At 37.7% G+C, this 27434-nt stretch overlaps 1 protein-coding gene across 1 annotated transcript in view; it reads left to right on the forward strand.

Annotated features, from left to right (window-relative positions):
- Positions 1-415: 415 nt before the first annotated feature.
- The window catches only part of ZNF804A (zinc finger protein 804A), a 246504-nt gene continuing 219485 nt past the window's right edge, over positions 416-27434 (forward strand). The window contains exon 1 of the mRNA XM_075756116.1: positions 416-464. The gene's annotated coding sequence lies outside the window, so the exon portion shown is untranslated. The remainder of the gene's footprint in view (positions 465-27434) is intronic.

Below are 27434 nucleotides of genomic sequence, written 5' to 3' on the forward strand. Positions count from 1 at the left end.
GTCTATATTTGACCGTTCTTAAGTTCCTTATATATTCTCGAAGAACTTGTCATAAATAGGCTTATATTAAATCCTGCTCCTTGGTGTTTTTTCTGTGGCTCTTACTTTCTCTCACCATCGGTAGGTCCTGTTTCTAGTTAACCAGCATAACTCTTTTTTTTTTTTAATCTCTTAAAGAATTATTGGTTCTTGGAGGGAGACTGTATAAAACATGTGGGGCATAAATGTAATTGGTTTATATGTATATATATTTTAAGTGAAAACTCAAGTATATATTTTAAGTGAATCGGTAAGCCACGGTAGAAGATTTTTTGGGATGAGATTCTTCCAGGGTCAGTCTCAACATGGCAAGTGTGTTAAAGTTTTGAGTAGTCTGTATATCCTAGAACATTATTATTTTTATTTTTGTCCCCCCAGCAATAACTATGTAGTCTTGGTTCCTGGGTACTCCACAAGATCAGGAGGTAGGTTTTGGTGCGATAACTCTTAGAAAGTAAAGACCTATCCTCATGATCAGTTTCAGCAGAAAATGTTATTAGGTACTGTTTTTTAAATGCTTCCTATCTGGACAAATAATGTCTTAAAATTGATTGATAAATGTGTCAGTTAATAACTAGTTATGTTTCATTCCTCTGAAATATTCCCTGTAAATGGCTCAATCCAATTACAGTACTTGGCTTACTGATCTATGTCCTATTCTTTCTCTTTCATCTTGCTCCAAGTCCTTCCTTTCATCCTTCTCTTACTACTGGGATTCATCAGTTTTAGTTTACATCTAGAGTTGCAGGTGACTCTGAAATACAAGCTCGTGCTTGAAAGTTGTAAAGCTTCCGCAGGCTTTGCTGGGTAGGATCAGAACTTGGACTTGAAGGATGCTAAGGTTTCTGTCTCCCTTCCTGCAACGTGAGCACTCACATAATTAATTAAAATGGCCTAGCATATGTTTCCATAAGGCACTACTCTGGCTCTGTGGAAGGACCTAAATGTAGCAAAGCTTTTTATTTTTTATTGTTGGAGGGGTGTGTGTGTGTGTGTTAAGAGAAGTGACCTTCTGCTGTCTTTGTGATTAAAACCGTTGCAAAGACTATGCAGCATTAGGGTGAGACAATCTGCCCCATGGCCTACTTAAATTTTAGTGCCACTTTTTGGCCTATTTTTTTCACCAGTAGAAAAATACAGCTACACAGCAGCAACAATCACACTTTGTAAAAGTGGAAACTTAAACAGATAAGAGACAAGCTACAAGTTAACGTGCGTGGAAATATTAGGAAGATGCCTCCAGCGCGTCTGGGATGTTCAGCGCTTCTATCTGTACGTGAGCAAGCGATTGTTGCTCTGGCTGTTTGTATTTGCCTAACCTTCCATTATCAAATAAAGTCCAGAACAAAATACAATTTCTGTCTGAGATAAATATGACTAGAATCCCCAGAAAGACTCTAAAGGTCAGATCACCTGTTTTGAAATATTGCTCCTCAGTATCTACAAAGTCTTAGTGACATTAAACAGTACAACGTGTAGTTTGCTAGAAGGTACCCTAGTGTTATATACTTAAAGCACAAGCTGTAACCTAGAAATAAATAAATAATATTCTGTGGTGAAAGGCTTCCAACTCAGGCCAGTATTTGTGTAATATAAATATTGTGGAAACCATTATTAATTTGGCAGCAGGTGAACTCCAAGTCTCTGATGCTCCTGGCACTTGGTCTGCCGGTCTGGTCAGAGAGTGGCTCTCACCCTGTCCAGGTAATACTGCTAAAACTCACTTCCACGCCAATTTATTTTGAGAAGAAAAATGGTGATTGCTTTACACATAACTGGACAAATATTTGCATTTTATAACTGTTTACACAGAGATTAGGAAAACTGAATCCTAACAAGGCGCTTTTCTTCCTTTGAAATGGGGTAGAATTTTAATTAGCCTTATTTCTTATTTAAGAAATATAGCACTATAGGAGGCTTGCTGTTGCTATATTTTTTTTTCTTTTACAGTGAGTTTTACTAGGACCCTTCTTAACTAATATTGAAATAATTTCATGGGCATCTACTCAGCTTGACTTAGGAGGTAATTTAATCCCAAAAAGTAGAGAAAAAGGCAAGTGTGTCTACAAATATGAATTGGAAAACATCTTTTATTAGGGATTTGGATATGGGGCAGAGAAAGATAGTGATTTTCATATTTACCAAATTCTCAAAGCTAACTGCATGCACACAGTTATATAATGCATCTGTCTACTAAAAAAATACACGTAAAGATTGTACAGTGACACCCGTGATTACTAGAACTGTGAAAACATAGAGATTCAGCAAAAACCATTGGTGGTGATGGGCAAAGTTTTTTTTTCCAAACGTGCAATGCAATTGTTAACTAGTTAATTTCTGGGGAGGGGAAGATAGTTCTGGAAATTGGTGGAAATTGGGTGTGTAATCTCCAGGGATGTCTCCTTGCTAGAGTTAATCGGTAAATGGGAAAACATACGTGAGAGACGGGGTGAATATGTGTATGTAAGTAACTACAGCCACATACAGATATAACTCTGATATTCCAGTCAGCGAAAGTGATAGAAACGGTGGAAGAGCAATTCCAGATAGCTAGCAGAGTTTTGTGCAAAAAAAGAAAACTCTGAGGGGAATTCAGGCTGAAATGAGAGATGGTTCTGTAAGTGACTGCTTCCATATTACCACAATAAGATTATGTTTAGTTTCTCAGGAGATACTTTCTATGATTAAATTTCACTCCTGAACTACCCTGTGTTCAGGACATGATTGAGTCACCTTGAATCCAATGATCATTTAAATGAAAAAAAATCATATTCAACATTAAAATAATCACTTTTACTCTGTGTAACTCATTTATAACATGCCTCTCTGTTAACACACTGCTACCAGAAACCATTTCAAACTGTTGGAAAGAAGTATGTAGGAGTTTAAGTGTAAATGAGATTTTACTACTTTTACTTAACAATGCAGAAAGCTGAGTACTTCTATTCTAAGGGTATTTGTTTAGGAGGCTTTCTGTAATACAGAGCAAATCTGAGAGACAAAATGTTAATGTCAATATACTGTGTGAAAGGAAGCATTTAGTTGCCTCTATTGGTAACACCTATATTGCTTTTTAGCAGCTTAATCATTCAATAATGCACAATTTTACTTCTGAGGGGTTTAGTATAGCTTGGCGCAAAAAAAAAAAAAAAAAGGCTGCATCCATATATTTACAGGATTTCTTATAGGTAGAGAATATCAAACAATCACCTGTCAGGCACTGAAGATCACCAAGGTACAGAATGAGTTTTGCTGAGGTCAGATCCTGGCCCCTCTAAGGAAACTCTGGCTTAAACTGAAAAACTGTCATTAAATTGAACTGGCAAAGCAGAACAGCCTCCTGCTGTTGAGCTCGTACTTGCAGAATGACGCATTGGGTTGTCACTGTCGCAGAGTTAGGATCACACTTCATAAGATTAAATTCCTTGTTTTTATTTTCTTGTTCGTATATATCTCTCAGCCTAATTGAGTTATGATCTAAGCTTAGACCTCTAGTTTAGCCATAACAAAAAAAACCCAACAAGCCTTGGAAATCTTTAGTCCTATCAAATTTTTATCACTGGCATGAGCAGCTTGAAATGCAATTAACCTGCTACCGATACCAGGTTTTATTTATCCTTGAGCTCAAACCATTGATGTTATTGATCTGCTTTAGGGCTAATCGCTCCGCTGTGCAACCTAGGAAGCTGTTACGTTGCTTCTTTCCGTGGCACCGATGTGTTTCAAGCTGTACATTAGGACCAGTATAGTGCAAACACTAGTAATTCCCTGGTGGGACTGTATACTAAGGAGATAAGGAGGTTTCATTGCTGAATGTGAAGTAACCTCTTGCTGTGACTGTTTTCTGCCCCTTTCTGGCCATATAGGAAATAATAGTAGGAAAAAACCTCTTAATTTTAAAAAGGGAGGTTAGAAAGGTTGTCCTAATGGTGTTTTAAAATCACTAATTATTTTACTTTACAGCTGTGAGGTTAAGCAGAAGTGAAACATGGAGCTTTGAGCCCTTCATCCTTTGCAAGACTAGAGGAAAGATGTTTAATTGTTCTTCCAGCCAAAGTCTTATGTCCTATGGCATCTTTTGACACGTTGTCTTTGAGCCTTCAGTAGGCAAAACACCTGCTTCTGGATCTGGAAATCAGTAGATCTGTGTTGAATATTGCTGGATGAAAACCAGATCCCTGCAAAAGAAAACCCAAGAGCACGCTATTTGTGCAGGGTGCTTCCTGAAAACATACTGTATGTTTTTCTCCTTGAAAATTGGGAGTTCATTTTGTGTTGAAGACTGACTTTTTATAATTACACATTTTTCTTACCCAGCGCTGATAATCTGATACTCTATCTTCCATCCCCCATTTAAAAGGTATGTCTAGAGCTATAGACACGGGATAACGTGGTCATAAATACAAACTGACAGCGCTAAGGGAAGTAAACGTAAGTATATAACTTGAAATACTCACTACAGTCATATGTGCTAAAAAACCCAAAGTAGATTACTGAGTGCTCAGTGAGGAACTGTGAGTGGAGGGAGGTGGTATCACCTGAAATGGAGTCCTAGCGCAGTCTGAGATTTTGGTACTTTTGTATAAATACACGTTTAGAGAGCCAGCTCTGCTTCTGAGAGTAATGATGGTAATGGCATGGATCTGTCTTAGGCACTATAAAAGAGATGCATGATGATTATCGGGAGGCAATAGCTGGTATCCAACAAAGATTTTCAGCAGTTGACACTCCATTATTTTAAGAGATGGAAAAGTAGCCACTGAGATGTATTCCTGCCTAATCAACAGCAACATTCGTTTTCATGCGCAAGGTGATTCAGTGGCCAAATTAAAAAAAAAAAAAAGCTTCTAGTTTTTTGCCTGCAATTTTATTCATCACTGTTAGTAAAACTGCAGTCTCGCCACAAAAAACTTCTAGTGTTTTCATTCTTGACAAAATCTTTTATTCCAAATATCTCCTTAACTCATATTAATGACCCTAGGCTTGCTGATGTTAATTGAGACACGCTGGGCATAAATACAGACTTAACGTGATGGTGTGCTTCGGTCTTTTCCATATAGGTCCATACTGTGGAAAAACTCGTAGGATTCTTATCTTACCGGCTATACTTGGTGTTGTTCAATTTAATGGAGGCAAAGGTTTCCACATTCTACTGAACGCTGCCGCAATTTATTGTAAAGTGGTTATCTTTGAACCTGAACGGTTAGCAGAAGATTCCATTGCGCTGCGGAATAGAAACTTTGTGGATGTGGAAATGTGTAGCCGTTCGATTTAAGGAAGGATTTGATTTAAATTGCTGTTGAACTAGTGCAAAATGACTTCATAAGAAAGGTGAGCAAACAGCATAAGATACAGAATATTAAGTGCCTATTCTGTTTCAGTTTTCCCCTAAAAGGTTAATTGTTTTTAATACAATTGTTAAAACACAACAGAGGACAGGAACAGAATAAAGAACAGGTCAAAGAACTCTTACTGCTTTCAGCGAAGCTAGATCTGATGAATCTTGCTCTAGGGCATTTCAGAACTAACTAAAGCAATGTCTGTGCTTAAAACTGCGTAAAATCCCAGAGAACTAGAGAAGGCCCAAAATAAGCGTTATTTCCAGACAGATGGAATACACAGAGTTTCAGGAAATATTAAGTAGGCAGCCTAATTACGAAATGCAAAGAAGAAGCTGTAAAATGAAATGATCCATATGTATATATGTTGAAACTGAGAATAAGCTGCAGATAGTGGACTGCCAAGAACAAATCACACCTCTTCTTTGACTGCTCACTATGCTTAAATGAAAAGGATGTGAGGTAAGGGTAAAGTAGCTGATGTACTAATTTTGGTAGAGATTTGTAAAATTGTTGTAAAATGTACTCGCTTTATGCAAGAGGCAGGCACCCTCCCCCCCCGCCCCCCCCAAAAAAAAAGTAGATATCAGTATTTTCCTGTGATGTTGGAAGGATTTTTTCCTTTGCGTTGGATTCTGGATGTAATTCTGTATCCTATAGAGTAGTGAATTTTGTAGTCAGGGAGTCTGACAATACTTCTATTCCACTTTAAGGTTTTATAGCATACCATATCATACCTGGTACCTCCTTGATTACAGGTAATTAAATTTGCATGTTAAACTGCGTATGGTAGGACAGCCACAGAACCAAAAGCTGGTATGTCCTGTAGTAGAAATGTTCTACCTTAAAATTTTTTCCTCGCTTTGCTTTTATAGTGTGAAGATTCTTCAAAACAAATTAGGATAGGCGAATTAATGACAAAAGTGGCATAATATGCATCCCTTCAGTGGGGTTTTTGGGGGGGGTTTGGGAAGCTTCCACACTCCTGGGGTTTAGCAACACTGTCATTTGCAATCTGTAATTTTCCTGGTTTCTGTAATGATAGAGGATTAAAGACCAATTAAGTTTCAATCTGAGCACTAATCCAAGCTTTGGACAGCTTTCCATTTTTCAGATTTATATTTGAATGTAGGAAGAGTTCATTGTTCCAGCAAACATTTTGTTTAATGTTTGTTTTTTTTTTTAATTGTGTCCCCACACAACAGACAAGAAGATTGCCACACTTCTCATTTTTAAAATAAATGTTAAATAGCTTTTTATGACACATGGACCCAGACCTACAACATCGTCTCAAGCTGAACCTTTAGAATCGAAGGACTCTTTGTAAGGGATTTACGAGTAGCAAAGAAAATTCCTAAAAGCTGATTTTCAGCATGTTGGATTTATACTGGTTTTCGGAAGACCGGGTTCTCATTGTAGTATAACATATAATTGCATCACTTTTTGACATTATATTATATAACCTTATTTTGGAGAAAAATGGTGATGAGTAAGACAAGATGCCACTTATTTTTAATTGCTTTAAATCAAAACTTGTAGGCTGCTGTGGAGTGGGTGGGGAGGTGTGCACTGCATTTCTCAAGCAGGGAACGCTGTTTGAAGCAATTACCTAAACTGCTTAGAGACATTCAAAGCAATCTTTCATATTTAAAGCATTTTCTGTTAGACATGATACACGAATATCTCTATATGGACAGGAGATAAGCTGCTTTAAAAAGGTTTTCAAGCATGTTTGGAAAAAAACATGAGGCCCCGGGAGTACATATCTTGAATTCCTACTTGGATGCAGTGTTTGCAAAGGCCCTTTGCAGCAGCAGTGGTGAATTTCGGCAGGAATATGACTGTTGTTTATTGTTCTGGATTCTTTTTTTCCTCCTTATTGCCTATGGTTTTCATGATGTTTCTACTTTAATATAGTTGTGGGTTTTTTCTTTTTTTTTTTTTTTTTTTTTTCCTCAAGAGCTCAGTGACGTTTTTGACCTGCAAGTATATCCCCAGGCTAGAGACCTCAAGAAAACCTATGGGAATGCTTGTTCTGATGGTAAAGAGAGTGCTTTGAGACTTACCTTTCTAATTTGGAGTAATGTTTATTATTATAACACCCTGTAATTTTACTGATTGAATTCCACTGTGCCTTGGAGTGTTATACCTTTGGGAAGGAGGCAAATTTAGGAACTGAGACTAAAGCTCATTACTTGAATAATTTTCTGCTTGCAGGAAGGAGCAGTTTGCCAGGGACAGCTTGTTGTCTCATAAGTCATAGTCTGACGTAAGAGTTTTAACATCCAGCTGCTGTGGTCCCAGGGAGAAAATTCCCTTACCTGTCTCCTGGGCAGTCAGTTGAACGCACCTCCCATATAGGTGGACAGTAGCTCTGAACACAATCCTGGCAGCAGGAGTACCTCAGTCTTCTCAAATTTGCCTGTAGGATTGGTCTGTGAGGGTAAGGTTCCTTCCTGTGAGGTTACGATTACAATAGGGACAGCACATCGTATCTGCGCAACTGGAAGCTCAGGTTAGAGGCAACTATGCCACCCAACTACACCCACCAGATGCATTATTTTTTAGACTAACCTTTTTACCATGGTGGTTTGTTGGGGTTTTCTCCTCCCTTAAAAAAGGGGAGCTTTATGTTCTTATGAATAACAAATTTCTGTAAATACAAAATAGCTTAATAAAGTTCCAGTATATAATAATAATACAATTTTTAAAAGCTATACCTGGCCCCACAAAGTCTCCTAGCTGTTTATCTCTTCTAGTCTTCAGGGATTTAGGATTCCATGTGAGATAAAAATGTTTATTTTTGAACATTTCTGTCTGTTCATTAATAAAATTAAGTTTCGGTAATTAGACTATGATGGCAGAAACTAGATATGCATCGAGAAATCCTATTAATCTCTAAAAATGTAAATTATCTTTTTAGTACTGCTTTCATTCAGTAATACTAATACCAATTTAATAATTTCACATAGTAATTGCCAAGGTTCTTCTCTCCTGTGTAAGGAAAGTAGAAAATGGTATAATTATAATTATTATGCCATTTTACAGAAGAGAAAGCTGAAACACAAAGAAAAAACTAAATTCCCTGAACTTGCATGATACAATGGGCTCCAAGAAGCATTAAAATCAATAGCCATTGCCCCTGTAATCATCCCATCACAGCATATCCAGTGCACAATTCATACACTGGTATTTGCATGGATTTGCATATGAATAAAGTGAAATTTATATTTAACAGTTACTGGCAATATTACAAAATCTTGGGCTTAAGATGTCTGACAACAGTAGAACTTCAGAAGACTGAGAAAACTCCAAGAGGAATTGCATCTTTTAGTGACATTTGCATAGTGTTGTAAAATTGTACTAGATAATATTGAAAATAAAGGCGTGGTTTCCAAAGATGTTTTGGAACATACCTTCCATCATGCGTTGCTTTAGAGGTGGAGGTGGGAGAGGTTATTCTCAGCAGCTAACTTTGAGAAAAGTGGATTTTCTTGCTTATGGAATTAGAAGAGTGGAGCTAAAACTAGGACCCATCAGAGTAACTTCAAGTAAAACCTGGCTCTGAACCCTTTCCTAGAGGAACTCTTTTCTTTCTGTTGTCTTGAGAGGGAATGCAGACTGGGAGAGCTAAGCTGAAGTTCATGTTTCTGAATACTTTTTTTATGTGCAGAAGTTTATTTGATGTCATAAAGTATCCACATTACAGCAAATTTAATACAGCCTTCTAAATTCCTGCTGTCACGCAGCCACGGAAGGCCTGAATTTCTGATTTTCTGTGACCTCTTTATGCTGTTGGAGCAGCATAAAGTGACTCTCGAGCGGGCAAAACTGCTGACTGGGGAATCTTGCTCTTGGCATAAAGCTGGCAAAACATCTTTATGTGTAGCTATGGCAGCCCACGTTATTCTGTCATTTTAGGAATAGGAAAGAAGAATCAGCCATTAGGATGGAGGAGCCGGGAAGGAGAATTGGAGCAGATGTGGTCAGAGGTGAGGAGGAGGTGGCAGATGTGAGACCTAAATTTGTATTGGTGAGAAGCCAGGGCACAACACGTTCCATCTGCTCCTGACTGCATGTGACCCAAGCAGCGGTGAACTCTGTATTATTATCCACTTAAGAGTAGAATTTACCCTCTAGGGCAGGAAATCCCCCTCTCGGTAGAGGAGAACAGTTAAAGGGACAAGACTGGAAAAAAAATTTAAAAAAATGTTACGAATAAAGCAAGAGTTGTCAGAGGTGGTTGATGAAGCACTGACAGAACGTTGATAATGAAATAAATGTAATTATTATAGTTTTTTAAGCAAAGACGTATGTCTTTGTACCCATTGCCTGGATGAGGAATGAAACGTACTGAAGGGACGTGAGAGTTACGCTTGGGGTGTGCAACGAAAGCTCAGGTTAGGATTCCTCACAACAGTAGTAGCGTGTAATAGCTGAAAGCAATGGCGATCGTGCTTGTAAGAGATGACCTTTCCTAGACAGAAATGGGGTTCTCAACAGTTTGTCAAAACCTGTCAGATGTATACATATCTCTGTAGGAAGGTCTGCTGCAGGGGGATGGTTCTGGTTTCTGTCTGCTTCCAGCAAGGGCTTCCTTCTCTTCTGTGTTTGGCAAAAATTTCTAAAAGTAGACTATCTCCTTGAGCGCTGTTCAGCTCGCTTCCTTCCAGACTGCTTTCAATAGAACTAAAATAAGTTACATTAAAAACCTATCCAGATTGCGTTTTTCTTGTTTTTCCTGAAAGCCCAGACACCTACTGTCCATTGGTAGAGAGCGAGCCGAATTAAAGTCAGTTTATGAGAAACAGAAATGTATGCCATATTTTACAAAATGTTGTGAATGTCCTAATATTTTGCACTGTAGGAGGTTGGCTGGCTGGCTGGCTGGCTGTAATACCTCACAGAAATGTGCATTTCCTCTCCTTGAAAAACTGCCTGCCTCATGAGAAGAAAAGGAAGGTTTACGAGGAGAATGTAAAATGCTTCTGTTTATCCTAATATTTAGCTCAATAAAGACACAAAGAGCAGTGGAAGAAACCCAACAATAAAAATCTTGCTATCCCTTTTTGTGGCAGAAAAATGTCAAGACTATCAGTTCCAAGATTGTGTGATGCCACATAATGGACTTGGACAACTATGCACTGCAGGAGGATGTCAATAGATGATCTTTAGATGTATGTAATCAATAGTTGCTTTAAATAAGAAGAGATAGGTCTCAAGAACGGCTTTATGCTGCTCAGAGAAAGACTGGAAATGAAATATTCTTTATTGCTGGAGTATTAAAGAGTTTATAGGAGTACAGAGAAAAAATAGTAAGAGCAAATAAGAAATATTCATCTGTTTATAAAATTGAAACGTCTGTAAAAACACTGCAGCTAGGTGATTGAAGACAGCGGTAAAAGACAAAAGTATTACTGTTTCAGAAAGAGGCCTTGAAGATTGAGGTAATTTAATTTCTGGTTATTGCCATGGACACAGCTCCTGACTAAACTGGCAAGTTTCACCTCTGCCCTGTGATAAATACAATGAATTCCTCTGCGTTACACTGAATGATAAAGCTTCTGGATGGTAATTAGCAGTAGGTCCTGAAATAAATTCTAATCTAACATGTTACCATTGTTCACTGTAATTGATTACGTTATTGATAGAGTAAACACAATTTCCTCTGCTTTATCACCGGAAACTTAATCATTGGAAAAATAGTCCAGTAGATCTGGCATGCTAGTGCCCTTCACTTCATAGCTGTGAGCGTGGTGGTGGTCCAGTTGTATCTCAGCAATAACGTAAATGCTTTTGTGATTGTACTTTTCTTTCAGCTTCAATTCTGTGGTCTTTTCACTCTTTCCGTTCCTTTCTACAGCAGCGTGGCAACTTCTTGGAAAATTCTTGATTAAGGTGGAAAAGGGACATAAGATTCAGAAAACTTTTTTCCTTTCTAGTAAGTATGTCTTTGATTTGCTTCAGGTTTTCTTCTTGTTTGCAGCATCGTTCCTGAGAGAACAGTTGTCTTTGCCTGTGTCCAACAGGAAACCTTGATGTCCAAAAGGAGACTGGGTAGGATGTAACCATGTAAGTCAGAAGAATTTTATTTCATAGGAAAGGAAAGCTTCATTTTGTTACAGTTCTCATTGCATAGGTGCTTTACTATTTCACTATAATACAGGGATCTGGAGTTGCACCTTCCTGTATCTTCACATCGTCTCCCAAAGCCAGGTGGGATCTGGAAATGTAGACGACCCTTGAGGAAAGAGCTCAATTCAGTCAGTAATCCCTGTGTGAGGGATCTCCATCTCATTGAGTTGTAGGTATTTCATAGTGGCCGCGTGCTTTTGGAGTGGAGCACCTACTTCTGCTCCTATTTCGATTCTGAGAAATACAACCTGCCTCTCCCAAGAGATTTCCTGAACATCCAGGACCTAAGTTACTTTGTGATGCAAGTATTTTTCTTCCTTCCTGTTGCAACTCTTTGAATGTTGTTTCTAAAATTGGGCTTTCACTGGGTCACTGCCATTTTGCAGTCGTTCCAGACCTACGGAGATTAGCTAGTAATTGAAGCTGGAGAACCACAACCAGAGGGTTGTAGACTCATCAGCCCTGTGCACATATATCTTATTCAATACAGTAATTGATACACGTTTATCAGATTAGCCCAGCAGCCGGGGCGGGGGGGGAGGAAGTGGAACTTTTGACATTCCTTTTTACTTTTATATACACTAATTTCTTACTTATTATTTTAAATTAAAAAGAACCTTGAGCATGTGCTTTTATGTTAGTTTATCTTTATATGCTACCTGAGATTCTGTAAACCAAGATATAAAAATTTGATTAAAATAAGCATGAGCATGACTGAATAATGGGTTATTAAATTTTCAGGAAGACAATAGGCATTTAAATTAAGGAGACATCAAAAATCTGCATATAAAAATCTTTAGCATAAAAACTACAACACCTAACAAGATGAGACAAGCAAGAACTCATCAACAGAGGGTAGCTCTGATTGGAGTGGCACAGTAAGGAAGACAAAACTGACTTTTCAACCTCAGGGTTTTTTGCCTTTTTTTTTTTTTTTAGGGAATGAAATTTGTCAAGAAACTTAGGAGAAATCTCATTCCACTGTTTACTGCCATATCATCAAGGTAACAGAACAAAACGTGTTAAAAGAGAAAGGCATCAAAGAAATTCTGTAAAAAGAAATAGCAGCCTGAGATAGATAGAAATGCTCCCTCTGAGTCAAATCAACTCTTAGAGCAGAATAGTACTCTCTTACATGTTATCTTCATTAGTGACTATTCTCTATCCTATTTAACAAGTATTTCTGTGAGTGGCAGCACGCATGATGCTTGATTTTTCTCCAGTGCCATCTGTTGCGTGGAATCTCTCATAACGGCTGAATCTGCTCTGTAAACACTTCTTCAGTGGGAGTATTAATCTGTCTCCTAGGTCGTTTCATGCCACCTCTTCTGACAAACCCGGGAGCTTTTAACATCTTTGGTGCTTCTACCCCAGTGGCAAATAGGGTTGACCTTGACGCCTAAGCGTGGATGAGAAGGTTGTTGGGTTTTGGAGAGTTACAGAGCGGAGAATGATGGATAATGGGAATGTGTAAGTTCTGTTTCCTTAGGAAGGAGGGAATCCTGAGCTGGGCTTAGAAAAGGAAACTTGCTTCTCTAATAGGTTCACGCTGTTTTCTAGGATTGTTGTTATTTGTGAACAATCAATTAATAATGCTAAATGACTGAGCTACATTCAGGATGCCCAGTTTGATCCGACCTAGCTGACCACATCTCTGTGCACATTACGACGCTCAGTCCGTCATTAGTAACAAGCGCTTAGGCTCACACAAAATGTTATGTTAGGCATCTGCACGTCTTCTTTCACAGGCTGACTTTCAGCCTTTACCCAGATCGTGTCCCTGCTGAGCGCCCGATTTGGTTGTCACATGTAGCAATGTAATTCCATTAACTCAGCTGCGATGGCGTTAATCCTCATTTACATGAGCATCGTGGACAGGAGAAGGCGGCCCTCTGTACCACATCTGCACAATGTAATTACTCGGTGCCTATAGAGATTGATCAGATCCTCCTGGAGTGGAGGAAAAGCCTCTCACTGATTTCAGTAGGTTTTGGGCCCTTATTAGAGACTTCTATTTCATTTTGAAGTACAAATAAATAGCCTTAACAGCGGCAATCAAGCAATGCTGGTCCCGTTTAGAAGATGAATTAGTCGGTGAGGAGAAATGAAAGCTTATATGAGAGGTACTGCACTCTGAAGGATAAACCATTGTTTTCTTAACAGCAGTAGTTATTTCACTAGACTGCACTTTTATCACCAAATAACAAACCCTATTTAAATCCCTGCTCGGAGCTGGCTGTCACTGAAATACTGGTAATGCTTTGAGCAGGTAGAAAAACATTGTCATTAAGGTCAAGGATCAGAGCCTTCTCTTTGGTGGGGAAATCTCTATCATATGAATATGTCTCCATTATGATAAAATAAGGAAGTAAACTACAAGGAGGTCATTGACTGTAAGAAGCAATTTTCCAGCTCTTATTGCTTCTGATACTCTACAGTGTAATTCACAAACAAAAGCATAAATCAACAGCAACCTTTTCCAGCAGGTTACCGAGAATGGGGAGAGATGAAGCCACATAACACAGGATATTAAATTGCCATGACCAATTTCCTGTAATCATTCTTAAAAGAAAGCAGAACATTTCTTCCTTATAATTACAAAGATATTTTGTAAAATCCTGCATATTTTAGAACTGTTTCAGAGCATCCAATATAATGTCTTTCTGCTGTAAAAACCACGAACAAGCAAACAAACAAATGCAAGCATTCATATATATTCCTCTGCCCCGCTAGTGAATTTTCCTATCACATGCATGACTGCTCCCCATTCTGGCACTTACTTTATCACAACATTTACAAAGGCTTCTAGGCCACGAACAAGTAGTTTCAAGCAAAGTATGTGGAGGCTGCCATGTCTCACAAATACAATCCATTTTCTTTCGTTTCTTGATAGTATATATGCTCAGCCATAACAATTCTGCGGACTCAGCTATTGGGAGCATTTATAAATTGTATGGGTTTACGTTTCCCAACACCTCTCAGAATACACATAATTTTAATATTTCGATGCTTCCTCAGTGAGCAGTGCTGCTTACGATCCTCGCAGGCATGTATTGTTTACAATCAGGCTGAATTTGATAGTGGATTCGCGACCCTCTGAATTTACATTTTAACTTTGAAAAATTGTTGGCTTAATTTCAGGGGTTTTTTTTTAATGTGTCGGGACTATAACAGGATGCCGGTGGTCCGAGCTGTGCGTCCAGGTACCTTCCCTACTGCTAACCCCCTCCCAAATGTCGCCGTTTGGAGATCGTGCGTGTACCAAACACGGTGAGGGTTAAAGATTTTGAATAGTTAATAAAAGAGGAAAAAAATTATGGCTAGGACATGTGCCTCAGATCAGGATTTCCAGTTGCAGCTCGATACTGCTGTTGACTGAAAGCCATGACTGCTTTGGGTTTTGTTACTCGGTTAACGATTTTGGTAAGGTTACGCTTTCATCATAAGCTGGAGGTATGCAGGATTGTGCGACCGTAGCAATTTGGTGGCTGAAGTTGGAAATTCTATACTTGATGTTTTGGGGATTTGTTTTTAAGAATTCCTTCTCCCTGTCACTCCCATCCGTGCCTAACTTTCGTAGAAACAGTCTCGTATGCCCTCCTACGTGCAACTCTCTTATAAAAGGTAGATATTTTCAGAGAAGTCCAGATTTCCAAATGGTCTTGCCATTTCCTTTTTCAATTGTACAGTATCTTCAGTTTGTTATATTTAGAAAATGGGTCGTACCTACAAACTTGTTTTATAGTTTGCTGGGTTTAAGTAATGCTGAGGAGAACTGAGTGTTGAACCAAGGCTCTTCTCTGATATTTCCTTAAAACACCTACTGTATTTTTATATTGCTCAAAGTCAGTTGGCAACGCGTTGCTCCTAATGTGAATGATGAGATTTGTTCTTTCTTTTGATGGAGCTTCCCAGATGATTAAAGCATGGGGTTTTTTCAGGGCAAGATGTGTGTATATGTACATGTACATTTATAATTAGTAAATAAACTTTTCTGCAAAAATGTCAGAAATATAAAATTTCATTTTAGAAGATACCAGTGAAGGAGAAAATAAAATGGAAAATAGAGTATAGAATTTAAGTATATTCTATAGCAGAATCATAGAAAAAAATCTGCTCCCATATTTTGAAATTAAACTGTACGTACTTGTTCAATTAAATTTAAAAAAAACTTACACTGCGAGCGGGAACGCTCATAATGAATTTTACCCTTCAGCTGGTACAATGAGTTATTTGTAACTGAATATATAATTCTGTTAATTTGTTCAATGCCAGCATTGGAGATAGCCATTTCTAACAGGCAGGAAACTTGTTAATGTGAGGAGTCAAAGTTTCCAGAGAAAACAACTGGTATCAAGTCAGTGTTTCCGTGTGGTGCTTGGAAAGAAAGGGCAGCCTTGGTGCCCTGCAGCACTGGGGCTTCGCTGGCAGCCCAAAGGACGTGGCAGGGCGAGACATCCCTGTGAAGTTAACAGTACACCCAAGGAAGGTATGTTGATGTTACGCTCGTTGTTAACGAAGAATATTTGGCGTTCTAGAGAGAAAGCAACAAAATAATCTGGAACAACTTGTGTATGCCGGTTAACGAGTGCCAATTACTCTTCAGTCCTACCGCGTTCCTTTTGACACGGGAAAAGGCTGAGGGCAGGGGAGCTGTGTTCTTCCCTTCTGTGCCAGTGCTGCTCTCCTTCTACGCGGTCTCTGAGCATTTTGCTCATCCCACGTAGCACACACATTTTCTCCATCTGCTTAAATCATCATTCAAATTTCAATTAAATTCAAAATTAAGTATCGTGCACCCAAAGTGAAGTAGCTAAGCAGGAGCAGCTTTGCTGTACTGTGTCCTCACAGCACTTAGAATTATAAATAGTTGTACTCGAGTAAGCTTAAAAAGAAATAAATGTTTCTTTCACATTCCATAATTTTACTTTCTCCCGAGACTAAGATTTTCTCTGTTTGCTGGGTAAAACTTTGAGAAGGACCTTCTTCGTTCCCTGTAAGAGACTGAGTTGGGTGTATTTATAAAAGATCGCTTCTTTGAGCCGTCGTTTCTCTTTCAGAACCATTTCAAAAAGGAGGAGATTTTATTTTCTTTTTTGGTATAGCTGTACTGGGAAAACAGTTCAGAATATTTCACCTGTGAAATTAAAGTGCAGGAAATAACTAATATCAGCAAAATACTGTAAGCAATTTTGTTGTTTGACTAGGATAGGAAAATTGCAACAAAATCTCACATAAACCCATTTCTTTGATATTTGCCATGTATTCTTGTAAGATAGAGGTTGTAAGCCAGAAACTTTTGGGGAATATAAAATATTTTTCTTTTTCTCTAAAGGAAATGTAAACTTAGTCATCTGTGTAATCACTGGAAAAAAAACTTTCTAAATAATAGGTGATGAAACACAAAACCAATAAACGTTAACAGGCAGACAAAACCCCTATAAATGGAGATGGTGACTAACAGCTTTTTTCTTATAAATGTGTTGATTTTAAATGTAATTATGGCAGTAGTCTTTGTTTTAGATATGCTTTATCTTATGTCTTATCTCTGTGCGTTTTAAAGGTGTTTTGTTATGATATTCACACCTTCTAAGAAGTGCCTTTTACGTCTGTCTTCACGCTACTTCCGTTGCTTTATCCAGTGGTGAAAGAACGGCGTGCTAGGATTAAAATGCCCCTGGTTGCCTGCCAAAGCTCCCCGCCTAATCAGCGCTTTTGTACGTGGGTCAGTGTGAGGTGCAGCTTCCCGATTGAAAAGTGATATTTCTTAAATAGTTTTGAAATTGTATTTCTTTGTGTATAAACAGAAGGACGTTGCCAGCAAGACCCTTGTTTTCAGATGAGAATCCCTCCTTATAAATTATCCCAAGTCTGCATAGTAATGAGGCTATTTATATGGAAATAGATGCACTACTGTTCTTTTGCTGGCTCTCCAGCAATTCATGAACTGCGTTTCACATTATGAGAAGTGCTTCATGAATCAGATGAAAAGCAAAATTGAGACACTGGTAATTTCCAACTTCCTTTGATAAATACTACTCCAGACATGAAGGTGGTGAAGGAGCCAAGAGGTGTAAGACGGAGGCGGCGCAAGTGATGATAATGTCAGGGGAATCGAATGCTGTTGCAGATAATGGTCTCCTCTTCCTCGGGTGATAAATACAGAAGGACAGCAGACACATTTTTGGAAAGATAAACAATGAGCTCAAAGAAAGGCCTTTATTTTCATAGAGGGAGATACCTTTTACTATTGGATGATGATGTATTAGTCAGTCTTATCAATTAAATCAATATTGTCTCTAGTACATTAGTAGAGCAGGTGCTTACCCAACTAAGGCGGCTACTTGTTCTAATTTCTTTAGATAATGAGGATTTCTGAGAGAGAGGCAACGCGCTGATTCGTAAAAATACAGTTGACTTAGACTTTCTTTTGAAGCAACTCCTAGCACCTTTCTAAGCAAATGCAAGTTCAGGCAAAAGTGGCAACTATCAGGTGGGTTATCTCCCGTGAATAGCAATAATCGCAACAAAGCCACAGTAGAATTTTAGCCTGCATTGATTCATTCTGAGCTTCACCAGGTAGTGAGTGAGGAATAGAATTTGGGTAAGGATGCCCTAGAGTGATAAATCTGTAAATTGGTAATTTGAAACTAACTTTATTAAAGGAGCTACTAAACTCCTAGGAATTTGTGACACTGTACTCTCACCCACCAGTTACTGAATATCATAACTGATTTTAGTAACTTTTTCCATCACAAACTGAAACTTATTAGTTATGCGTAACATTTTATATAGCAAAAGAACACTTACATGTACACACGCACACACCTTTCTGCGTGTAAGTGACAGCTTTTGTCGTTTTATTTTGAATTTCACAATATTGCTTTTGCTTCTTAAAACCACTCTTGAGTCTAGTAAATTATTAAAAATTTCCTCATGATTTGAAGGAACACATTTGGAAAGCAAATCTGTGAGAATACAAAGAAAGAAATATAAAGAGCACATTTCAAATCTCAATATTGTAAGGGAGAAGGGATTGATTTGTTTTTCTGGGGACTGAAGTACAGCACGTTATAACTCAGGTTGGTATTGTAAGATCTTCCAGACTTTTTCTTATTTTTAGGTGAGTGAGGATTGGGGGAGGGGAAAATGCTAAAATTAAAAATAAGGGTGCATGAATATTTCTTGATTTATTTTTTTTTTCTTAGTGATATTACTAATTTGTCTTAGTAAAAAAAAAAAATGTTGGATTGGCTACCTTAGCTGACTATGGTTGAACAAAAATTGACCATAACCTGGAAACTTTCAGTTCTGCTATCCTTTGTAACTAAGGGCACTGAAGGATTCAGGGCCATGCTGTTTCTCAGGTAGGAACTTAGGTTATGGGATCACTGGTGGGTGGGTTTTTTTCCTCCTTTTCCATAAATGAAGAACATTGTTTAGGATATTATATATTTTCCTTGGCCAATGACAGAGCTGCTTGAACTTTCACACCAAATATTGTAGGAAAAGAAAGTGAATTGCGGATTGGAGGGGCTCAGGAGAGGGGAGAAAAGAAGAGGGAAAGGTATTCCTGTTCTTCACCGGTAAAGGTAACGCTGCGTTTCTCCCGTGGAGTTTCCTAGCTCTAGGGAGGAGAAGGCGTGCTACTTGTTTCTTTGTGCTACTTGTTTGTATACAGATCTCTGTGAAAGGCATTCATCTTGAACTTTGTCCACCTGGTTATTATTGCATCAGGATGAAATATGGGACAATGGTTTTCCTTCTTTAAAAAAAAAAAAAAAAAAAAAGGAAAAGGAAAAAGCAAAGGCAAGAAAAGAAATGGAATAAAAGTGGAGATTTTTCTTACTGCATCAACTCTGTCTTTTCTTGATGTCGCCCATTTCTCCCCCCAGAAAATGCAATTTGGAATGGAGTGTATAAAAAAGATGCTTTAAGGATCCTTCACGGATTGGCAGTGCATTTATTTATACACATTTCACCCTGACTCATTATATATCATCATGAGGCTCCCCAGGCTACGCATAAAAAGAAGAGCAGGCATAAATCAAACTAGATGCAACTCTCCCCTTTCTTCACTGACTTCAGATTTTTTTTTCCCCTCCCCCAGTAATAGACATAGAGATTTTTTTTTCCTTATTAGTCACAGAGGGAATACTATTCCTTACATTATCATCGCTCTTTTTATCTAATAATAATGGTAATAATGATAATCCTCATTGCATATGTATTTTAAAGCAGGATGTAATTCTCTGGAGATGCAAGCACATTATTTTTGCCATTGTTCATCTAATCTCTTGAGAATTTTTCTTTCTAGCAAGTAGTTGATATTAAACTTTTCTGTCAACTTCGAAGATGAAAAGTTTCTACTAAACAATTCTTATTTAAGTGTTTTATCTATCTGATTTTCCCTTTATATATGGAAAAAAAAATCTGGTCCTTAAAGTGTGTGACCTAAATGTATCTTTTTTTTTTTTGCCTTTTCTATGGGGACAGTAAGTCCAAAATAAATTCATTTTGAATATTCTATTGAAATCAGAATTGAATTCAAAGTTTTCAGAGCTTTTTTTTTTTTTTTTTTTGCAATCGTATCTTTAGTAATTTTTACAAATTCCCTGTGGGTAGTATTCTTTCTGCCTCATTTTAGGCTAGTCCCCTGAAACAACCTGTCTAGACTTTTTATGCTCAATGAAGTGAGACAGGTTTCTCTGGAGGATGACGCATAGTACCTAAGTGAAGGTTCTGCTCTGAATTTCTCGTCAGAGAAACAGGACTATATCCCTTGTCAATACAAGAAGATGTCTCAGTTCCCTGTAGGAAATAGATGACCGGTTTTTGGTTTTTCTCCCCCCCCCCCCCCCCCCCCCCCCCTCCCCGAGATACTGATCTGCTGGTTATGTTGTTATATGTATTGCAGAAGGGACCCACCAGTGCAAGCCAAGAAGTTAGGAACTCCCTCAAGCTCTGTATTGTTCACTATCGCTCTGACAGTATATTTTGAAAAGGCTGAAAAAGAAAGGGTAGGGTGTGCATGGGCAAAAATTGAGAAACAAAGCAGTTTGTGGAAAGTGATAAAGTAAGTAGTGGGACTATGAGAGAAATTTCTACCAAGGGCACAAAAGGAACTCCAACTCAGGGCTTGATAGAGCAGTAAGCAAGCTGCTGCTTCTGGGCTTTGTCCAAGGCATATTGAAGTTAATTGTTTTTTTTTTTCTTGCCCCCCCAGCCCAGTGTTGATCAGTCTCAGTGTAGAAGAAAGTAAAGATTTAGTACCATGGGAAAATGACAGGCAGGGCTGAGGGGGAGGGAAGGTCCTCCCTCAAATCTGCTAACTTATGAGTTGAGCACATGGGTTAAGATTGAGGTTTATCATTCAAAAAGAATTACGTGAGAAGAGAGGAGGGGGCAGTGATGATAAGAAACACCCTTCCCCCAAACTCATTGTAGTTGTCTTTTATCAAAAGAGAGATGATACTTTCCTGAATAGACGTCTCTCAGGACTTGTCTTCGGGCATGTTTGTTCAACAGCTTAAAGATTATGCCAGAATGTTGCCAGCATAAACTTTAGATGCCAGTGGAGGTGAGAATTGAATCTCACTCTTGCTCAGGTTGGTAAAGATCATCCAAATTTGTAAATACTAATTAACATTGTTCATCACTCAATGGATCCTCAGCCTGTATAAGTTAGGGGAATTTTTTTCTTGTTTCCAAAGAATATTTCAAGAAGACTTCTTTCTGAGTTCTTTTTTGCTCTGTTTTGTGGTGGTACTTAGAGATTTATTTATTTTTTTTAATTCTAAACAGTCAATGCTGTTCTTAATACTAAATGTTTTACATTTTTTCCATCTTTTTTTTCAAGGTAAAAATAACTAAGCATTTCTTTCAAAATGGAGTGAGGCATTTATTTAAACTCTTTGGGTCAAAAATTATTATTGTTATTTTTATATCTATATAAAACTGTGTACATTACTACATGTAGCACTTTTGAGTAAAGTCAGAATGTATAAATGACAACTCTAGCAATTTAAAAATCTTACAGTAGAATATAAAATACTAGCAGATGATCAAAACCTATAACTGTTAGGATTTTCATCTTCCAACTAGTAAAAATCGCCTGCTTTTAAGTAATGATAAAACCTGAAGACAAAAATCTCTTTTTATCCAATACATTTCTTTCCATTTTTTCGACTCCTGATAGCATGATTTCAAAAAAACCCCTATTTTGTAAATGAAGTTGGAGTAATGGATAACATCACCTATTTCGGTTGTCCCGCACTGTTCAGAAACCAAAACAATTTTGGAGGAGGGTTCAAAAAATCAGTCTTTTGCTTTTGATCACAACTTTCCTAGCTATTAAGCTTCTTTTTGTAGCTTTATAATATACTGGCTGTCTTTTTGGTGTCTTCCTTGAAAGAATAAATGTACTCCAAAAGGAATTACTGCTGGGAGGGAGAGTGCTTCTCTCGACAGCTTCTTATGCAGTCAGCTGGAGGAAAGATGCCGATCCTGATGCTAATTGAGCTCGCGGAGGTTCAGTGAGCTACGACTGAGTTTCAAGGCCTGTGTGAATTTTCAGAGAATAAAGGCCAAAGGAATAGATTTCTGCACCTAAACTTAGCGAGTTGAAGATTGGATCAATGTATCCATCTAGGATATGTTATATCCTTTATGTTTGGTTAAAAACAAAGCACAAGTCCCCACCCCAATGCTTTGAAGTAAGTTTAATGTTTTCCAGAATAATTTAACATACTTTTGTGTGATAAAAATAGTAGAACTAATTTCATCATAAAAATGCTGTTTCTGGAGATAAGCATTCATTTGAAGAATAATTAGATTATTTTTAAATGAAATCAGATCCTATTAATCTATTGATCTTGCATTTAAACAAACTTTCAGCTACAAAGTGTGGGTGAACTTATGCTACTTGTGTTGAAGCTGTAAACATGATAATTATATTGCAATTATTAGAAATTATTTGCATTATATATATTCTCTACCAAATGTTTAGCACAAAGCTATTGTCATAATTCTACCCTTTTTTCTAAGTAATGCCAAATGCTCTTAACTTCAGGAGATTAAATACTTAATTTGAGCAATTCAAGCTGAACAATATTTAAATCCTCACCTTTATCTGTAATTTGCTTTGTGCTAGACACTGGACAAAGTTTTAACCTTTCAGTGCTCTAAATTTTCTTTGAAAACCTGTTGCCCAGTCATGTAAACAAGTTATTCAGCTGACATTAAATATACTTTTTTACTTTTTTTCAAAATTAGGTACTAATTTTTTCTGTTATCCTGACAATGTCTTTGAAGGAAACCACTCCCTACAGATGCTTATGTGTCATCTTCCCATAAATACTGGTGTTAAAAGGTCGTGTAATACTGTTACTTTTTACTATTTAAAAGCCCATAAGGTAGTGTGTTTCCTCACCATGTGTGATCTGCTGTGGCGCAACGCAGAAGAAATGCGTGACGCTTCGCTAATTTTGCAATGCTAAACTGTGATCTGTATTGATTAGTATCCACTGTAGCTGTCAGCCCAAAGGTGAAGTTATTCCTTGATTTTTATACCAGTACAAGGAAGGGGAGAATCCTCCAAATATTTTGTGACTCTAGGCCATTCGTCATCAGTGAGAATGAGCATTGGCCACCAAATGTGAAACAAAGTGCTGCAGCAAGCAACACTGATCCTTTAGAATGTTAAGAGATAGTAGATTTGGCAACGCTTTGTAAAGACAAGCATGAAGTGCATTATGTGACCGACTGGCATCAGGAAAAGCTTACCCTTGTTTTTATTTAGTCCTCAGTCTATTTTGTGCAAATAAGTCTTCACTCAGCAACATGGAGACCTGAATTTATGCCATGACGTGAGTGCTCACGAGAGACTGTACTTGTCGCCCAGCACAGGAGTGTAGAACGTCCTACGTGTTCTAATCAAATGCCAGGGCAAGAAAAGAGAGTGGCTTAGGCTTTCGATTTATTGAGGTATTTATTTTCCTTTTCAGTTCCCTTCTATTTTTTGGGTAACGTGTTTATTCTAAATCTGGGAAATTGGCACCAAATTTAGTTTGCTAATATTACAGGTAGAGGGGAGAATTGTGCTTGAATGTGTGAAGAAAATGGAGGGTTAATTACACTTGCTTTTATAGCTATTGTAGTTTAACTTTCAGAAACAGCCTATCGTTGCTCCAAGTAATAATGCCTGGAAGAGATTTACTGTTTTCTTTCCATCAGTAACTGCTGCACAGCTGATTAGAAGTGAAAAATTGAGGTTTTATTGATGTGTGTTCAAATTCCAAAGACCAGTATTGTAAGCATATCCATCTTTTCCTTCATTAAAAAAAAAAAAAAAGCTCTTTAAAGATGCCATTGGGAATGGTATGCATGTATGGAAATTATACGCCTATGGACAACGTGTTATGTCTGAGTTGCATCACATAGATCTCTAATTTTCTAAAATTTGTTCTTCAGAGAATTTCTGAGTGTGAATCATGTGGGTTGCAGAGATCTCTTGATCCAACATCTCTTGATGTTGGACTAGATGATTCTGGTCCAACAGAATTCTTCAGATGGCTTTGGTTGCAAAAGCATGTAATTAAAATTAACTATGCTTTACCTTTGTCTTCTAAAAGCTTCTTATTCAGTCAAATAACAGAAACAACATTATATGAATAAAACCATTGTCAAGAAATGATGGACAAATAAGTGAATGCTTTAAATTACATAAAGGTTGAAAAATAGGACTAATTCCAGTTATTAGCCAATAATAAAAAAATAGCAAACAGCAGCGATAATCAAATTATCAGCGAAAATCTTACTTTGGTTTTCCATAGCTATAATAAAGAAGTGGATAAGAAATAACAAAAAAGCCCAGACATGCGTCTAGGGAAACTAGAGATACATGTTCCAGAAGCTTTTACGAGGACAGACCTCCACTGCAACAAGATGTTTTTTTTCTTTAATTGAATTCCTCTTCCAATCTGGTTGGTGTTTTGAACTGCTATTTAAGAGACTCATCTCCAGGGAAACAAGATCTATGTGGGACTGAGAGACTCTGACTGACAAATTAAAGTGTGGTTGTAGTCAGAAAAAATGACTCTGGAAAAAATGACATTGTGGGCTTCCATATTTTTCTTTCTCTGGGACTTCCAGTTCAAATTGGCTGAGCTGACAAGTCAATCAATGATTTTTTCTAACTGCCAGCATTTCAGCTCAGTGTGGGAACTGAAAAATCAAGCTGCAGTATTTCTTCCTCTTACCGCATTGCTAGCAATGCTGCTCATCAAACCTGAGATGGTGTTATTACTTATCATGTGCAAGGTAAAATCCATCGCTGTTTCCCTAGTTTTTAAACAGGGAAATGATACTTGTTTGTGGGCTCTTATATAGTTTACGCCAGTCTTCATCTACCTTCCCTAACTTATACTGATCCTTGATTAGAATAGTGCGCTGTTTTCATCTTCTGAGACTATAACTTTATGAAAGGTTCAAACTTAGAACAGGTCAAGCATGTAACATCTTTCTTGACAGATAATTTAGCTACTTGCGAATAGTTTTTTTTTTTTACCATTTGCTGCTCTTTCACCCCTTTTTCCAACTTTTCTGTTATAAAGGCGGAGGGTGACTAGAAATGAAGCAGACAATAAGGTGTGGAGAGCAGGAATCTGCTGAGAAACCTGTGCACGTTGTTGACGAGAAGATACAGAAATGTCACCTGAGAATAAGCAGTGTCAAGGAGCTGGTTTAGTAAGCCGGAAAGAAAACTTGCTTAGAATGGATTTGGGCATGAAATGTGTTGGAAATCCAGAGGAGAGCCTTCTTACCAGTTAGCAGGGTGTCTTGTGACTTAAGGTCAAAGCCTGAAGGAGAATTAATGTATTAGGATATAGGCTCCTCCTCATAATGCCTCATGGTGTTATTGCTGCCATATCTGACTGCTTTCCAGAACAGCATTAAAGCCTCCTGGTCCAGGTGGCTGGATCTGCCCATGGGGTGCTTCCCTCCAGACTGAAACCCCACACTGGGAGCGGATGAGGGATGTAACTATCTAGGCAGTGCTTGTGGTTGGGAAGGAGAAATGCTTCTGCAGAAAAGTGCTTGGAATGGAGCTTATTGGAAGAAATGGATGGTGTTAGAGGGATGTTTCTGCTATGTATGTCCACATGTTTAGGAGCTCACGTATGAGACTCGCTTATTTTTCAGGGAGAACTGTTGGCAGCGTTTCAAAATCAGAGAAACTTGAGGAGTTAGGACCATTGCTCAATAAGCAACGGTACCAAACTCTGGTTTGTTCGTTCATGCTCGCTCTCACAATTTTCCCTCTGGGAGAGCTGCAGGACAGCTATTTATTTTGATAGCTTTTATTTTGTTTGTATTTCAAATTATCTTACCATTTTTATATAAAAAGAAAGGTTGAGGCTACATACCTTATATTTGGGCTGGCATGGTATGAGATTAGTGAAGGTCAAGTGGGAGCTTGTTGCTCCGTCTTGGATCAGTTGAAGGTTTATTGAAAACGCACGGTGTCCTGGACAGGTGAACTTCACCTCTATGGTTAAAGAGTGGGCAGAGTTGTTTCTGCGTGACCTTTGCTGTAGAGCTCAACTGGATATGTTATCCATACTGACCTCAGCTTAAGTGTGCTCGACCAGAGGATCAAGATACTGAATTGGTATTAAACTAGTCTTGATTTGCTACAGAAACAAATGAAAGATGTGCTTGGGAGGCTTACCCTCTGTATTGTGAGCAGATGAAAGGTGGCTTTATGCGCTAGCTGAGTTGTGCCCCTTCTCATGCCTGGTGGGAATGGTTACTCTTCACCGAATGCCTATGTGGTGACAGTTGTCTTCTGGAAAATAAAAGTTTTAACATGAGCACTCTTTTTAATGCTCGAGTTGGAAGAAACTTAATTGTACTTAACCATTTCAAGCCAGAAATCATATTTTTAATAACAAATTTAATAGGTTTTCTTTGTTCCATTGAAACCAGTAGTGTCATACTAATGATAGTAATCTTGTTTCTTTTTTTTACTTGTTTTGCAATCTATTAAAATAAAACTACTTTTAGTACTATTTTTCAATCAACCATTGTTGGACACTTTATATTTTAAATTTCTTTACGTGAGTATATCATTATTCCAAAATAATCCTTTCTGCAGATGAGTGTTGCACTAAAATTTCCTCTAATTATTACTTTTGACATCAGTACTTTATTGAATTAGCTGTTTCCAATTTAATTATACTTGCTTCATTGTCTAGGTCACCTTTTAAACAAATTCATATCAGTATGAAATTGCTGGTATTACTGAATTGTATTGTGATGGTTCTATTCTCATGAAGATAATTTCTCTTTTTTCGCTCACGTTTGAGAAAGCTGAGTTAACTTTATTGAAAGTATTTAGAAATCTGTTATTTGTTTAGAAATTTGTTATTACTGGTAGTAAAATTGATATAAATAGTGTTTGCTTGTTTAGTATTCAAAACCATATAGGGTACAGTATTTTAAGTAATTCTTAATTACTGTTTATTCCAGAAAGTGAAAAGATGAAGTAATGTTTTTTTTATTATTTTATTTCTGAGAGAAATGCAATATATGTGAGGGCAAAACAAGTGAAAATGTTGGTCTTTACTCTGAGGAGTATAAGGAATTGAGCACTTACCCAGTGTGTGTTTAAGCCCCCAAGCAATCCTACTGCATTTGGATGAAAATAATTACAATCACAGTTGTTTCAGGATTAGGTTTTAAACTCAAATTTGGCACAACAAATCGTGGCCATAAATAGATGAACCCAAATGTAGAAGGACAGGTTCAATAATAGAACAGATATAACTGTAATGACAAAATAAATTATAACTGTAATAAGACCATGTTAGTACTTCAGACTCCTTTATAAACATCTTTACAGTCTCATTATGCTTTCTA

The sequence above is a fragment of the Balearica regulorum genome, chromosome 6 (assembly GCF_011004875.1).
Source record: "Balearica regulorum gibbericeps isolate bBalReg1 chromosome 6, bBalReg1.pri, whole genome shotgun sequence".
NCBI classification, from domain to species: Eukaryota; Metazoa; Chordata; class Aves; order Gruiformes; family Gruidae; genus Balearica; species Balearica regulorum.